The 16,433-nt window shown below is 44.8% G+C and overlaps 1 protein-coding gene across 9 annotated transcripts in view; it reads left to right on the forward strand.

The window, feature by feature from the left end:
- The window catches only part of FOXP1 (forkhead box P1), a 574,868-nt gene that overhangs the window by 64,224 nt on the left and 494,211 nt on the right, over nucleotides 1-16,433 (forward strand). The window contains exon 1 of one of the 9 annotated variants that reach the window (XM_046667639.1): nucleotides 11,278-11,294. The exons of the other annotated variants lie outside the window; for them this stretch is intronic. The gene's annotated coding sequence lies outside the window, so the exon portion shown is untranslated. Of the gene's footprint in view, nucleotides 1-11,277; nucleotides 11,295-16,433 lie in introns of those variants that run through there. 9 annotated transcript variants of the gene reach the window in all.

The raw sequence follows: 16,433 nt of genomic DNA on the forward strand, positions 1-16,433 counted from the left end.
CTGTGTAAATTTTGATCAAAGGGAAATGCGTATACTGTTTAGTTGACTGTTTCTTTTAAATGTAATCACGTCTGAATGTAAATGAACAAGCAGAAATAAAATGGCACTGGAAATGTGAGCTTAAGATTTGGAAAGAATAGAGGCATTGGTCCACATAGAAGCTTTCCATACCACATTCCACAGAGCATTTTGGTTCGATACAGAAGGTGGGGGTAAAGGGGCATGAATCCTAAAGCTGGGTTTCTATATTCAGTCAAGAGTCAGGATCCTAGGCCGATATTACGAGGACATCTTGGGATACCAGCTTGTACCAGGGAGAATGATGCTTTGTCCTCAAATTCACCAACTGAACTTCTTGAGTTAAAAGAAAACTTCAAAGTATGTAGCATGATGATCTTCATGCTGTTGTAATAAAATTTTGACTTATAGAAAAAATAGCACTTTTTATGTTTTTCCATTGAAATTGCCTGCTGTGGATCAAATTTAATTTTTCTTTTTGGTGAGGAAGATTGGCCCTGAGCTAACATCTGTGCCAGTCTTCCTCCTTTCTGTATGTGGGTTGCCACCACAGAATGTTATGATGAGCGGTATGTAGGTCTGTGCCCAGAATCTGAACCCGCGAACCCCAGGCTGCCTAAGTGGAGTGCACAAACCTAACCACTAGGCCACCAAGCCGGCCCCTAATTAATTTTTATTCAGTTATAATTTTACATGTTCAAACTGTGTTTTTCTTGTCTTAGGATTGAGCATTCTGTCAGCAAGTGGAAGGGCACGTTGAAGGAAGGGTGATGGAGGGCTGGGGTGTTCCATCCCTTACTGGGAGTAGTGTAAGTGAGATGGAGTCTGTGCCTGGACCAGTGGGCAGGAGAGTTGAGCTGCTCCCCCGAGTCTGCTCCACGTGGAGGACATAGAGCTGCAGTGCCTGTGCCAGGTGTTTGCTGAGTACAGATGTGTCTGTTTTTCTTTCTTGCATCTGGGAGGCAAAGACAGCACACTCTGCCCTACAGGGGAGAGAACCTTCTCAGAATATCCACTCCTCTGGATTCATGCGTCCACTCAGTCATTCGCTCAGCAGATATTTACTAAGGGCCTGTTTTGTACTTGGCACTGTTCTAGGAATGTGGAATAAATCCATGAACAAAACAAATTCCCACCCCTGTGGATGCTCATATTCTGGAGACAAGGGGCAGAAACAGGCAGATGTGATAAGTACGTTATATAGTGTGTTAGAAGGTGTGTGCAAGGGAAGACAAATCAAGGTAATCGGGATTGGCGGTACTGGGGGCTGGGAGTGGGTTGTCCTTTTAGCTAGTGGGGCCAGGTAGTCTCTTTAAAGGTGCTCTTTGAGGAAAGACTTGAAGGAGGTAAGCGAGTTAGTTCCACCCTACATTCCAGGCAGAGGGAACAGTTAATGCAAAGACCCTTTGGCGCAGGGCATGCCTGGATTGAGAGACAGTAAGGAGGCTAATGTGACAGGAAGTGGACCAGGAGGAGGGTGATGGGAGGCGGGCTCTGAGAGCTAACTGGGGCTTCGCCATTAAAGGACTTGCCTTGTGGTTGAGTGTCCTGGTGCCATGACGGACCTGATTTAAGTTGTAACAGCATCCCTCTTGCTGCTGTGGTGAGAATAGAGCTGGGGTGGGGGTGGGGGTGAGGGAAGAAGCAGGGGGGCCTGTTAGGAAGCTTGTACGGTGATGCAGGGCAGAGATGATGGTGGCCATGAGCAGGAAGTTGGTGGTGAAGGTGAGGAGCAGTGGGTAGATTTTAGATCTATTTTGAAGGAGCTTCCCTAGGATTTCCTAATGGAATAGGTGTAGGATCTGAGAGAAAGATGAGTCAAGATTGACTCAAAGATCATTGGCCTGAGTGTGATTAGAAGGATGTGGTTGCCATGAATTGCAATGGGGAAGGACGTGTGTGGAGCTTGTTTCAGGAGGAAGGTCAAGTTCTGGATGCGTTGAGTCTAAAACGTCTAGACATCCCAGAGGACATGTGGTGGGAGCAGATAGGTACCCAGTCTGGAGTGGAGGATTGAGATGTGGGCTGGGCTGGGAGCCTGGGGCAGCTAGAAATGCCTGCTAATCGTTGCCAGGGCAGATGGTGTTCACGTTGCCCTAAAACTGCCCTGCTGGTGATTCAGGGATCCTCCTGTGCGCTGCTAATCCCAAGAGCTCCATTAAGAAGATGCTTGGTTTAGCTCTTGAAGGTGACGTTTCTTCGGTGTTAGGTGTTGGCGCTTGAGCTTGGCAGGACTCGGGTGCTGGTTGGCTGCACTCAAAGGAAGCTCACAAAGTCATAGAAAGCCTCAGATAAATCAGACTTGGAGATTGTCTTTCTCACCCTTCACTGTGGGAAGAGGAGACTGGGAACCCAGATGTGGGGCAGAGTGGAAACTGAAATCCAAGTTGGCTGACACCCGGTCTCCTTCTGCTCTACTGGGCAGGGACCAGCTCCTGTTGGAAGAGGCATTCAGAAAAAGGGTAATGCAGCACTTTGCTGCTTTCATCCCTTTAGCCATCCTTTATCACCCAGGCACAGTTAGGTTGCATTCTAGAAAGAAGAAGACTGCTATTGCTTTTCTCCTGGATATGTGCTCCTTGAGTGTTTCTCAACAGGGGCAGACTAGACTCTTCAGGAACATATGATGCTTTTGGTAATAAGGCAATGAGGTCATAATTGGGGAAGCTTAGGGATTCATTTTCGGGTAGGGATTTCTTCCTCTCTGTGCCTCTGGGAGAGACGGGAGGTAGCTCTTTTCACTTTCTACCTTGCTGGCCGGGTGCGTGTCCTCTTGGATCTTCTCCTGAGATGGGGCCTCGGCTGTGCGGCCTGTCCCTAGCCAAGATAAGAGGTCATTTAGGGGTCAGGTATGTGATCCTACCCTTAGCCAGGCCCTATCCTGTCTCTGAGGCACCACTGGGAGGCAATATAGCACAATTTGAACTACACTCAAATCCTGGTTCCTGCACTCGATTGCTATGTGACCTTGAGCAGGTGACTTAACATCTCTGAGCCACAATTCCTTATTTGTAAAAGATGCATTCCTCTGTGAGAGCATCGTGGTGAGGAGCCAGATGAAGACAAATGTATGTCAAGGGCTTGACACTGCACTTGGCACGTAGTAAATGTTGAATTAGTGGCAGCTATTATTATCATCATCGTCACAGGCACTTCCTCCGGTTTCTACCTGACGCTTAGGCCAGTTTTGTTAAGATTAATTTGGTTTCCAAAAAAGATGTGCTAATTGGATTATTACATTTTCATGCATTTATATTTATATATACATGCATGGTTTTGAAATCTACACATGTATATATTTATCCATTCAAGTTTCTCTTCTAAAAATCTGTAAGAATGATATTTTTGAGTCATTGAACCGTGATGAAATTATTCTCCAAAAACAGCTTGCTATAAGTGATCATTATGTAGGCCATCAAAATGGAGAATAATGTAAAAGTGGAAGTTAAAAGAAAAAAAACAGAAAAGAAACCTGATGTTAATACAGGGCCCCCAGTTGAGTACATATTTTTATAACCTGGATATTTAAAAATGTTGACACTTGCCTGCATTGTTTAGGGTGAGATGGCACGGACAAGGCTGTTTTGGGGTTGGGATAAATATTTTTTTGGTTAGTGCTACAACGTGTGGACTTGTAATCAGGAGTGGCTTATCAGCAGCTTTTCAAAATCTGACATTCCACACGGAATGCCCCGACGGAGGCAAGTGAGCGCTCTGTGAATGCTTTTACAGTCGAATTCCACACACATGAATTATGACAAGTGAGGCGACTACTCTGTGGTTTGTTGTGTCTGGTCTGGTTCCTACTTTTAAAGTTGTAGCTGCGTTTGGTCATTTGAAGCTTATTTTCACAGTCTGGCCAAGCCAGCAGGGTCCCGGGGCTCTGCAGGGGACGTAAACCGCTGGCCTTTACGTTACAGTGCTCAGTAGATAAGCATTTCAAGACCTCATTGCATCATACAAAAGGACTTATGGGCTTATTTAACATATACTATTTGACTTAATTTAGATATTTAATGGAAAGAAAAGCCTTTTATTATCACCGAAGGAAAGAACTGCCAAACATCGTGGGGCTCAGTTGAAATATTGTAACGGATGTACAGAGTGCAAATATATTTCGCTGCCTTACATAATGGAGTGTTTAATAATAGTTGTTTCTTTAAATTTAGCACACGTATCTTAGATATTTGCACTTTGTAAATTATACGCTGTGGCTCAAGAAACTCCGTTTTGCGTGTTTTTTTAAAAATTGGGTTTAATGAAGTAAGTACTGATTTTTTTAAAAATGACCTTCAGCTGTGATTTATGTTTATTTCACGAGCCCAGATTAGGGGAGTCCGTGCCAGGAATGAACACTTTCCATCCTGTCTTTTGACAGACAGAAATGTGAGCAATAGCTGGGTCTGCTGACCTGATCAGCCACGGCTTCGTTGAGCAGTTTGCTTGGCAGTCATTGGCCTGGGGTCTGGGAGGACGGGGGCGGTCACCTCTAACACTGTGGGGAGGGTACACATGGTGTCTAAGAGGAAACCCTGCCATCTTGCTACGCCCGTATGCCTGCATCTTCCCCAGGAACTGTCCCTGCTCAAATTGCCAAGGCCCAAGGTAACTGAGTCTTAATTTGAGGTCTACTCCTCCTCTTCCAGGACGTGGGGAGCTGTTATGGGCTGAACCATGTATCCCCCAAATTCATATGTTGAAGTCCTCACCCCCAGTACCTCAGAATGTGACTGTATTTGGAGAGAAGGTCTTTCAGGAGGTAATTAAGTTAAAATGAAATTATTAGGGTAGGACCTAATTTAATATGAGTGGTGTCTTTAAAAGAAGGGACTAGGACACAGACACACATGCGGGGAAGGCCACGTGGAGACACAGGGAGAAGACGCCATCCATAAGCCAAGGAGAGAGACCTCAGAAGAAGCCAACCCTGTTGACACCTTGATCTCAGGCTTCCAGCCTCTAGAATTATGAGAAAATAAATTTCTGTTGTTTAAACCACCTAATGTGTGATACTTTGTTGGCAGCCAAAGCAAACTAATATAGGAGCTGATCGGAATGTACAGGAGGGCATATGTCATTTGCAAAAGTCTATTCCATATTATAGTATAATGTTTAAATATGGAAAATGATGGTAAGAAGACCTTTACAGGGAAGAAAACCTGTAAGGATTGACCAAATCCACGTGGCAAGTAGAGCTGTGTTAGTGGATGGTAAAGTAATAATATAGGTTAACAGTTCTTGAGAACTCACAGTGGGCTGGACACAGGGCAAGGATTTTGTGTACATTATCTCTTTCGGTCCTCACCACAATCCTGTGAGGTAGGAGCTGTTGCTGTCTCTGTTTTGTAAGCGAGGCAAGGAGATGAAGTGACATTTCAGAGCCAGCCAGGGTCGGAGCTGGGATTCTAAGCCAAGTATTCATGCTCCAGGCCTGTCTACGTTGATGCTTTGCCAGCCCTGGGAGATTGGGGGCTCAGGAGGGGTAGTTTTTGCATCTGTTAGGATTATCAGTTAAAAGATATTGGGACATGCTATCTTAGATCACGTTTTGGTTCCGTCTCCAGAGAGAGGCTCTAAAGTGTGTTGAGTGTGGTGAAGATGTCACTGGGAATAATACTAATCACTAGTGTTACCGAGTATTTAGTATGGGTGAGCCTGATCTAAGCCCTGCGCGTACCTGCCTTTTGCAGCCTCACAGCAGCCCTGAGCAGATTGGCCAGAGCTTCTGATGGTCCACATCCAGGCTGATCTGACTCCAGCACCCGAACCCCTCACCACTGGGCAGCACTGACTCCCCCACAAGCCCAGTGCTTGCTAGTGTCTGCATCTGTCACAGGGAAGGGGAAGTGGATGGCTGACATTTGGGTTTTTAAAACAGAAAAACTTTGTCCCTTATTACGAAAGTGATTTATGGTAAAGGTAAAAAATTTTGAAACCAAAGCAGAAATAAATAAAAATTATTTATATTTTCACCCCCTAGAGAGAATTACTGCTAGTGTTTTTCTGTCTACCTTTCTAGTCTTTTTCCTACGGAAATATACTTACTGTAACTATAAATATACTAATACTTGTCTGAGCAGCAGCATTAGAAAAGAGCAAGGACTTTGGAATAAGACTTGGGTTTAAATTGTAGCTTTCCCTTATTAGCTATGTGACTTGGGACAAGTTATTTAATTTCTGTCCGTCTCCATTTTCAGTCTTTAAAATTGGAATAATAAATAAATAAAACTTACTTCATTGGGGTTTGTAATAGCTCAGTGTATATAATGTACTCTTTTGTTGTAACTGGCACACGGTAAACATACCAACCATAACTTTAAAAAAGAATCAGTTTTTGTAGCACATCTTTGTTACTTAGCAACATCTCATTCAACAAACATTTGATGAGCAGGTATGATTTGGGGGTCATGTGTCACATTCGGTTTAATTTTACAAACCTTTTTAATGGCTGCATAGTATTTCATCATCAGTAGGAATCATAATGTGTTTGAAATTTATCAGATGTTAATTTTTCCCAGTTTTTATATGCCATAGACGATGCTGTGATGTGTTTCTTTGCAACCTTGTAAACTAAATTTTCACCACTGGTTACTACAGTCATGCGCTGCATAAGGATGTTTTGGTCAATGTTGACTACGTATATGATGGTGGTCCCATAAGATTAGTACCGTGTAGCCTATGTATGTAGTAGGCTATGCCATCTAGGTTTGTGTAAGTACACTCTAGAATGTTCGTGCAATGATGAAATCGCCTAATGACACATTTCTTGGAATGTATCCTCATCATTAAGTGACACAAGACTGTGTATCATTAGGATCAATTCTGGAGAGTAAGGAGTGAACAGGAAGCATGGTTTTAAGGCTGCCGAAGCTGTGCCAAATCACCCCCTGCAAAAGCTGTGCTAGCTCACCCTGAACCCAGCCATGTATGAGCATGCCCATTTCTATTTGTGAAACTTCAGTGTGGTGTTAGATCGATGGGCTCAAAAGAAAAATGGAACATAATTATGCTCTATGGGTCACTAACCTAAATCTAGTATCACAAAGGATGGGAAGTGACTCTCAGAATTGAGAGAGGAGAGACCAGCCGGACGCTGATGTTCCATTTTCATTGTGTGGTCCAAGCAGAGGAGAACAGCAGCTCTCCTGTCGGGAGGCAGGTGTTGTGTGCAGTGCTCTTGACCTGTCTAATTTAATCTTCACAGCAACACTTTGAGGTGGGGACTCTCTTTGACCCCATTTTATAGATGCAGAAACAGAGTTTAGAGAAGTTATGTAATTTGTCCAAAATCACAAATGAGGCGACTTTCTGGCAGAGTTGGGAGTTGAATCCCGGCACCTTGTCTCTCCAGTTCCTGGTCTTGTCCTGGGATGTTCGAAATGGGGAGGGAAACATGGATGCAAGAGCCAGCGTGGAGACCAAGGGAGAGGTGAGCATGGCACTGGCTGGTACTGGGGAGAAGGGCAGAATGGAACCTCATCAGGGTTTCTAGCTTGTTGGAATAGAAGGCACGGCTTTGGCAGACACAGGGACGTCGGGCGGGAGGGCCAGTGGAGAGAGAATGAAGAGAGAGAGTGAGGATTCTGATGGTGCATACAGGACCGTGGAGAGTGGAGCTGGGGAGCTGCCAGGAGGTATAATATCACCACTTACCCTGTTTTAAGGCTTATGTGCATTATCCCACTTAATCCCCAAACCACTCCATGACGTAGGAACTGTCATTACGCCGTGTACAACTGAGGAAACTGAGGCCCAGAGAGCTTGACTCTCTTGGTCCGTGAGTGTCCCAGCCAGAATCAGATGCCAGGCAGCCAAATTCCCATGCTCTCAGCCAAGGCTGACCGGGAACTGGAACTCAGGGGAGAGTTTGCAACCTAGGATGTATTTGTTGGAAGTGATCTCTCCCTCCTTTTGAACTTTGCAGCCGTTATTGTCTGTAGACTTCATCTGGCAATTAATCATGTGCTCCCCGTGACACGACTCTCATTGTTGTCTTGAAATGTTATTTAAATCACGTATTGTTATTTAACTTCTCGTGCTGGGAAGACGACTGCGCCTGGATGTCACCCCCCACCCCCAAACGTGTGTACCACAGTTAATCAGAGCAGGACTCAGTAAACGTTTGACTGAATTTCATTTGAAGAGTCTCATCCTGGAGACACTAGCAGGCCACATTCGTGGAGGGGAAGAGGGAAGGCTGGAAGGTGGGGACAGTGCCCAGGATTATCAATCAGAAGGAAATAGGAGAACAGAGAGGGGCTTGAGAGGAGGAGAGAGCATCCCTTTTGCACAGGAGACAGGAGGACTGAATGGGTGCCTCAGTTGCCTACATAAGCCCCTCTTCTCCTGTCTCCTTTCTCAGTGGGGATGTCCCTTGTGACTTCCAGGACACACCTCCTGGGCTCATGTGGCCCCTTGCTTCCCTCCTTCCCAGGATTTGCCTGACTGCAAGTAAGAAGCCAAGAGATTTAGACTGTGGGAGGCCGCGTGAAGCTCCCAGTAGAATTCTACCCATTGTATCCCAGTCAATCTTTATCTTGTGAGCCTTTCCAAAGGTTCTCCCGTTTCCCTCTGGAGCTGTTGGAAGAGTGGCACGCAGTAGTATTCGGTGTCATTAAGGGAGGAGACTTGTCTCTCAGGTATCTGTGGCTTTGTCACTTACTAACTGTGGCCCTGGGTAAATGGCTTCACATCTCCGAGCCTCAGTTTCCTCCTCGTCTGTGAGATAGTGGTACTGACTTGCGCCACTGTTGCAAGGCTTATAAGAGGGATGAAAACGCTTGGTATGGAGTGCCCGGCGTGCAGTCAGGGCTCTGTACACGTTAGCTGGTCTTAGAACTGACTGTCCTCAGGAGATTGTCCAAAGACCTCCCATGGTGAAAGGCCAATGAGTTCCTTTTTTCTTGTATTTACAACAGGCATTTCACCACTTTAACTCTTTGACACTTTTTCTTGATGACGTGGTCCTCCTCATCAGCTCTTCTCTGGTCTCCTGAGGCGTTTCCAGACCATGTCATTCCACACCCTGGAATGTGCATGCCTCCCCTCTCAAAAGGACGTGTGGCCGTCAGACACTGGACAACTCTGAGCTGGTTCATTTCTTCTTTATCTACTCACCGTTGTGATTACTTTTTCTTTTTTCTTATTTTTAACTTTGTAAGAACTGTCTGGAAGTTCTTCTTCAGTCATTTCATTAGTCACTTCACTTTTTTGGTTTTTAAGATTGAAGACAAATTACTTTGAGGCCGTGGGTCAGATGGACGTGGCTGGCTGGGTAACTGTATTCCCGCTGAGTCAGCTGTCTGCTCAGACAACTAAAAGCTGAAGTATGCTTGATGACTAGTCACTGGCCAGCCAGCGTCACATTAACTTGAAATTCCATTTCTGCTCCTCACTTGTGGGAGCTTGGATGACTTTGTGGCTTGTTCGAAAGCACTGTAAGTATTGTATTGATTGGATTATGGAGCCTGAAATTGTCGGTCATCCCCTGAAGTGGCGTTTGTGATTTGAGACCGAGGCATAAAATTGTGACGTGGTGGTGTTCAGAAAGGTGGCATTCAATGCGGTCAGTTTATAGGAAGGGAAACCCAGGATCTGAGAAGCTTCCTGACTTGCAAAAGCTCTCAGACATTTGTTGGCTAAGCTGGGACAAAGTTTGCTCTTCCTACTAAGATGGGTCATGCAGTGCCCACCGCCCTGGGTTGTTGCCCTCTGCTACAGCTGCCTGGGAAACTATTGATTTTGGTTCTCCTTCCTTGATTGGAATGTCCTGAATGTCAGGGAGGTGGCCGTCTCAAAATGCCCTTGGCCCCTCCTCCTGAGCCCCCGGCTGATGCATCCCGAAGCATGTTATAACCTTGGAAAAGAAGTCTGTTTAGTATATTTGTTCTCTGATGCCTGTGTTGTGTTCTATACGTCATCCATCTTGAATGATGATAAAGCGCCTTATGGGGTTACTCTGCCTTCTCACGTCATCCCCTCCCTGCAGCACCATTGGTGATGAAATAATAACGCTTAGTAAATGAGGGTGTTTATCTTATTATGCTGCCACAACCTTAATTTTGTTGTTGTTTTTTAACTTTAATTTGGGTATGAGCTGAGAAGGTGATTTGAGAGTGGGGGAGTATTATTTGTTTTAACAAAGAATTTGGCTTCTGTGATTTTATTCTTTTAAGTATAATTTGTAATTAACCTCCAAGGCCTGTGGTAAGATGCTTTCGTTTCTAGTTGGAATATTGGGACAGAGAATTCTCTAGAAGAGAGATTTGGCCCAAGTGTGGTGGGACTTCATGCCTCATCCCACAGAGTGACTCTCATAAATAGCACTTTTAAATACTGCTTTAAGACCATTGATTTCCTAAAAAGGCAACCCCCCCCCCCCCCCGCCCCCCGCCAAACTCTTATATTTTTTCCTTTTCCAGTAATGGAGGCCTTCTCCTTTTTATAGTCGAAGCCACCGCCTTTTTCTTAATTGTAAAGCAGGCAAAAGTCATCCCAGAGAACAAGTCTCAGAAGAATTGCAGTTAATATAGTGACCTAGTTGGTTCTTCATTCTTTGAAAAGTTGTTTTATTTTTCCCCTCCATGTCAGCTCTATATGCTGGCTTTGTGACCTTAACTTTTCGTAGCGAATATGGATCCCATCAATTAACAAGACGACCTCTGTTGTCACTGCGGCTAGCTTCTCGTAGGATGTTACTGCTGGGGAAACTGAGGCTCAGGTTTGCTACTCTCCTTCTGCAGGACCCGCCCTTGTAAGTTTTTCTTGTTAGTCATGTCATCACTATGAATGTGCTTCTTGTTCTCATCCAGTAGAGAGCCTTGGTTACCCACAATCCAGTTCAAGCTTTTGAACAGACTCGTAGGGATTACCTCTCTAGTGTGAAGACGAAATAGTATAATTTGTTTACCACCTTGAGTTGTTTACCACAGGCTGTGAAAAATATGTTTTGAATTTAAAAGTGTGAAAAAATGTGTGCTGGCTATCAAAAAAGCTCTCCCCTTGAAGAAACATGTTTATAGAGCAAGACTCAAAACAAAATACTTGATCGTGATAAGCCCAGCCAATGAAAAGAAAGTAAACATGTTTACCACAAAAGCCTTATAAAGAGCCCAGATGGCAGCCAGCTATCTGTTCACTTGACTGTTCTTCCAGGGAGCTCCTGAGGCTCCCCTGGGCCTCAAGGACAGGGAAGCCACTTGCCCTGCCAGCAGGCGGCCCGCCTTGCGCAAGGCCCGCTCTCTGAGCTCAGCCCAGTTTGCCACTGGGAGTGGAAGGTTTGTATTTTGGGCTGTTGAACTGAACCAGGAGTGGAAGGTATTTGTGAAATTGAGCCTGGAGGTCCCATGATTCTTAAATAGCAGCTTGTTGTAGATTGGGTGCCAAGTAGTCTTATGGGGACTCTTTCTGGCTCCCTGAAAGAGCTCCAGATTAACGTGACACATAACGACCTTTGGTGTGCCAGGCACTGTATGTAGACATCCAGGCTATAAAACATGAATCACACCCAGCCCCTGCCTCACCCAGCTCACTCTGGTGAAGTAGCTGGAACAGGAAGTTGGTAGAAAAGTCAAGGGCGTCCTGAGTAATACAGGGCTTTAAAGGGGTGCTGGTCGCCATGGAGCGAGCCTTAGACGATGTAAAAGGGAGTTCAGAAAGGGCATGATGGACTGTGCGCGTGGTGAGGAGTCATGGGCCGGAGGTGGTGGTGGCATGTCTCAGGGCAGTCCAGGAGCAAGTTCAGGAGGAGTGACCCAGTGAGAGGTGGCTCAATGGGAGGTTGGTAGTGAATTTCAGAATTCAAAGTCTTAGAGGTGGAGCAGTTCTGAGGGATGATGAGATCCAAGTTCTGGCCATCCCCTCAGGTACAGAGGAAGTAATGAGCACTTAATGAGCCCTTACTGTGTATGGGCAAAAATTATCCTAATTTTCGGGTAGGGAGGAACTTGCCCAAGGTTGCAGCTAGTAAGCAGCATAGGTGGGATGGGACACAGGCAGTGTGTTCCACAGCCCATGCTCTCAACTGCTGCCTTCTACTGCTTCTCTGATGGGCTGGAAGCTTTCAGGGTAAGGAAGTTAAGATAACCAGGTATGTATTCACTCGTTCAATAGAAAATTTTTTTGAGTGCTTTGTCTGTACCACACCTGAAGTAAGCCTTCGCCAGGCTGTTGCAAGGACCATCTGCATGGCTATTGAGGTGATAGAAGTGGCCACCCTGAAGGGATCTAGACAGAAATTGTGAACCAGATACTGAAACAGCTGAGAAAGGTGTAGAAGAGCATCCTTGACGTTTAGAGGTGAAAGCCATGTGACTGGGCTGGGAGCAGTGATTCCCTCACACATGGTCATCAAAAGAAGGGTTTGGAAGGATCAAGGAGTCACAGTAGAGAGGGACAATGGGGTTTTCTTTGGGGGAGATGACAGGCAAGGTGGGCTGTTAGCAGAGCAATAATTTGGCTCTAAGAAAAGGAATTAAGGAGAGGCAAACTCTTCCCTCTTTATTTGCCTGAAGTCAGGGATGTGGAGTACATGGAACAAGGCAAGTCTCCAGCTTCATCATGATGTTGCTAAATAGAGGCAGTGGGAAGAAGTGTGCGGTGGAGCCAAGGTGAAGAATGAGTGGAATCTCTTCAATACAGAAGAGGGATTCTGGGATGGCCAGACAGGAGCAGGATGATGGTACATCTTATCTTGGAAGAGGGGGTTACAGTTAATTCATTCATTTTCTATAGCAGGGTTCAGACATTAGCTGGGCTATTTATCAAAGAGCTGGGGGGAGGGGCCAGACGAATGCGGCAGGAAAAACTCACCAGCTTTTAAGTTTTAAATGGAATGTTAAGATTTTAGTGAAAAAGAGCAATAAACAAACAAAAAAGGTTTCTGGTTGTGCCTCAGTGAACTAGAAAAGTAATTACTTAGAAACCGTATTCCCCAAGCGTTCTAATTAATCTAATGGGTTTACTTAAAAACTTGTTTTTGAGCATAGATACCGAAAAAGTCCTCTGGTAAATTGAAAGAAATCTTACTAGTGAACGTTAAGTAAAAGTAATAGTGCTTAGTTCTAGGGAACTAAACTGAAGTGAAGTCAAGTGGGTTCGCCAAAGCCACACACATTGGTGTAGTGACCCATTTGGTTAAATCCAGGTGATCATTTTTACTAGAACTTTCGAACTTCGCTGTTCAGACAGATGCTTATTTAGGGTACATTCAAGGTTATTATTATTTTAAAAACAGAAGTATTATTTGTTCTTCTTTTCCAAGCCTTATTAATTGAGGCAGATTGGCATTTTATTTGTGAGCTGACAACACACACCTTTTTTTTGCAGCCGACGTGCTTTTTGAACTGGGTTCAGCATTGTCAGAAAGTTATTCACAGGAGTTGGTGATGGAGCCTGCTCCACCCACTTCTGTTCCCTTTCTATTTTGGTGCTATTTGCAACAAAGGAAACTAAGTTAGTAAATTAGAGAAGGATTGAAGTTCTCACAAATGCCGTCCTTCCTATCAGGTTGTATAACTGATTAGACAAAGTGGGCCCACGCTTCCTGTGGCACATGGGACCTGAGGGAACATCAGTGCAAACCACATGAGATGGCCTTGGCCCTGGGGCTCCCAGGTCTTCTGACCAATCTGATTTAGCTACGTTAAAAAATCTATAAAGATGTACATGTATGTACATTCATAGGTACATATATATGTGTGTATACATGTGTATACACACATATCCATACATGTTTATATTATGTGGGTATATAAAATTCCAGATTTAGCATTCTAAAACCAAGGGAGATTCATTGACAACACATTGAATTTGATTTTTGTGTCAGGGTCCCTGCAGGAAATAGGTGGCTTTTACCTCTCCTGGGCCTGAAAGGACAAGAGAAGGGTGGATGGTGGTTACTGGCACCTGGAGAGAGTAGCTTTGTGGAGAGGGCTGTCTGGCAGAAGCTGTGACCCTTCATAGCCGGACTCAGTCAACTGGCAGTGCCCTGGTGAGGAGGGAGCCTGGCGATAAATACCCCATCTTTTTTCTCCTCTGGAGATGAAACCTCCATTGGGTGGCGCAGCTGGAAGCCAGAGGACAAGACTAGGTGTTGGCGTAGTTCACACAGGGCAGCCTTCCAGGACACAGAGGAGGGGCTGGGGGGATGGTGTGTGGAAGATCTGAAGAAGCACATGGAAAAGGGTCCCATGCATTTTGTTCTGTGAACTCCTTTGGGCATGACACTGCCCTACTCAGATAATTCATGGGAGAGGTCAAGGTGCGAAATGAGTTCTCAGATCTTCAGGATGGCTGGGAAGCACCTAGCTTGAGAGCAGTTGTTCCCAAAGCGTGGTGCATGGACCAGTAGCACCAGCATCACTTGGGAACTTGCTAGAGATTCTCAGGCCCCACCCTGGACCTACTGAATGAGATGCTCTGGGGGAGGGGCCCAGCAATCTGTGTTTTATTAGCCCTCCTAGAGATTCTGCTGCTTGTTCAAGATTGAGAGCCGCTGCTGGATGTCTTGAGGTGTTGGATGGTCAGCAAATCATGTCAGTTTGCTAACATGACCACTATTAGCTTGCTTGGAAATGTCAGTGACAAGCACGTTGTCTGTATCAATCCACTGCTTTGAAATTCTGCAGACTCCCAATCCTTTTTTAGGATAGGCACTCTTTAAAAGAAATGGAATAATGGATTACATTTAGGCATGGGGGCTAATAACCAATGCAGTTCATGCTTTTAATTTCTAAGTTCTCCTCTCAGCCGTGCAAGGAAGTACCAGAGCAGGCCCCAGACTTGTGGAGGTTGTTTTTGAAAAACAGATGCAAATACTGCCTGTGCTGTTGTTGTTTTCCTGGTGCTTGGCAGTGTTTGGTAAACAACTTGATTGCTAGGTCTTGGCCTCAGGGAACCACAGCTGCTCTTTCCAGCTCCCTGCAGACTTTTGTACTGAACGAGGATTGCTTCAGGGAAAAGTAAACAGGGGAGAACAAAACAAGAAAATATCGCTGTTGTTTCGTGGCTGCCTCTACCTGTGTTCCCGAGCTGTTTTGCAACCATGGGCCCTGGGCTTTGGTTCCTTTACTTTCAAGAACAAGGCAGGACCCCATGGCATCCAGGCTTCTTTCTCCATGGCTAGACTGTGGAGTGGCCATGGGACTTGGAAAGCCTGTGTAGTAGCCACTGCAAGAATATATGCATTTTTAAATATGTAAATTGAAAAGGGAGAAAGCTTCATTCTTTCTAATGACCCCCAAGATGGTAATCTGGCTTTTCAAATCTCTAGGAAAACAGATTGAATATGGCACAATTAATGTTTCAGCACTTCTAGGCTTTTCTCTAAAATATTTTAATGGGCTTTTAATTTATTGCAGCTCCTGATTAGCAGGGTTGAGGCAGGGTTGCTGCTGACCCCCTGGGCCACGGTGCCCTCTGGGGCTCTAGTGAAGTGGAAAAGAACAAAGACCGGCTGGTGTGTCAGCTGTGACTTCCCCGGCCTAAGCCCCCGGGATCCCTGGATTCCTGGCCCTAAAGTGATGGAGAGCAATGCAGTGCTGTTCAGAGTGGAGGCAGGGACCCTTCTTCATCAGGATTACCTGGAGTATCTAGTAGAAATGCAGATTCCTGGGACCTGATTGAGAATCTCTGGACTGTGAGGGGGGTGGGGTGGGAACCTGCATTTCCAGCTGGTGCCCCAGTTGCACACTCAAGTTTGCAGTCCAAGCCTTGGTGATTGCTACTGCTACAGCGTAAAGAGTGAGCTGGGGTAGGGAGCCAGGGATGGTGTGGACAGACTTTTTCTTTTCTTTAATTTTTGAGACCTGCGCATCATTTTAGTGCATTTACTGTTTATTTACACACAAGGTCTCCATTATTTTGGCTCCCCCTTCCTTCTTAAATCAGAGAACCTTCTTCCTGAAATCATTTTCTTTTGGTCTGAAATATACATCTCTCTAAATGTCCTGGTAGGGTGGTGAACTACTTCTGTTTGTCTGAAAAGATGTTTATTTCACCCTCATTTTTGAAAGATAGTTTTTCTGGATATACAATCTAGGTAGACAGTTTTTGCCTCTCTGGGTGGTGTTCTGGATAATTTATTTGCATATCTCTCGTCTCTTCAGGTGGTTTTTAAAAAATTTCAGTTGCTCTATTTTTCGTTTCTAGAGCTCAGAGTTTTGGTTAGAGTTATAGAGCTTGTATTTTATAGTATATATATGTATGTATATGTATGTATTATAATCCGTATACAGTATAAATTTTATAGTATACATACTATAAAATACATATAAAAACGATAGTATATATAGCTTATGTAGTATTTTGGTTAGAGTTATAGGGCTTATATTTTATAATATATGTTTGTATTTTATAGTATACATAATATAAATACATATAAAACCTACACTATATATTTATATGGTATTTTGGTT

The sequence above is a fragment of the Equus quagga genome, chromosome 1, assembly GCF_021613505.1.
Source record: "Equus quagga isolate Etosha38 chromosome 1, UCLA_HA_Equagga_1.0, whole genome shotgun sequence".
NCBI classification, from domain to species: Eukaryota; Metazoa; Chordata; class Mammalia; order Perissodactyla; family Equidae; genus Equus; species Equus quagga.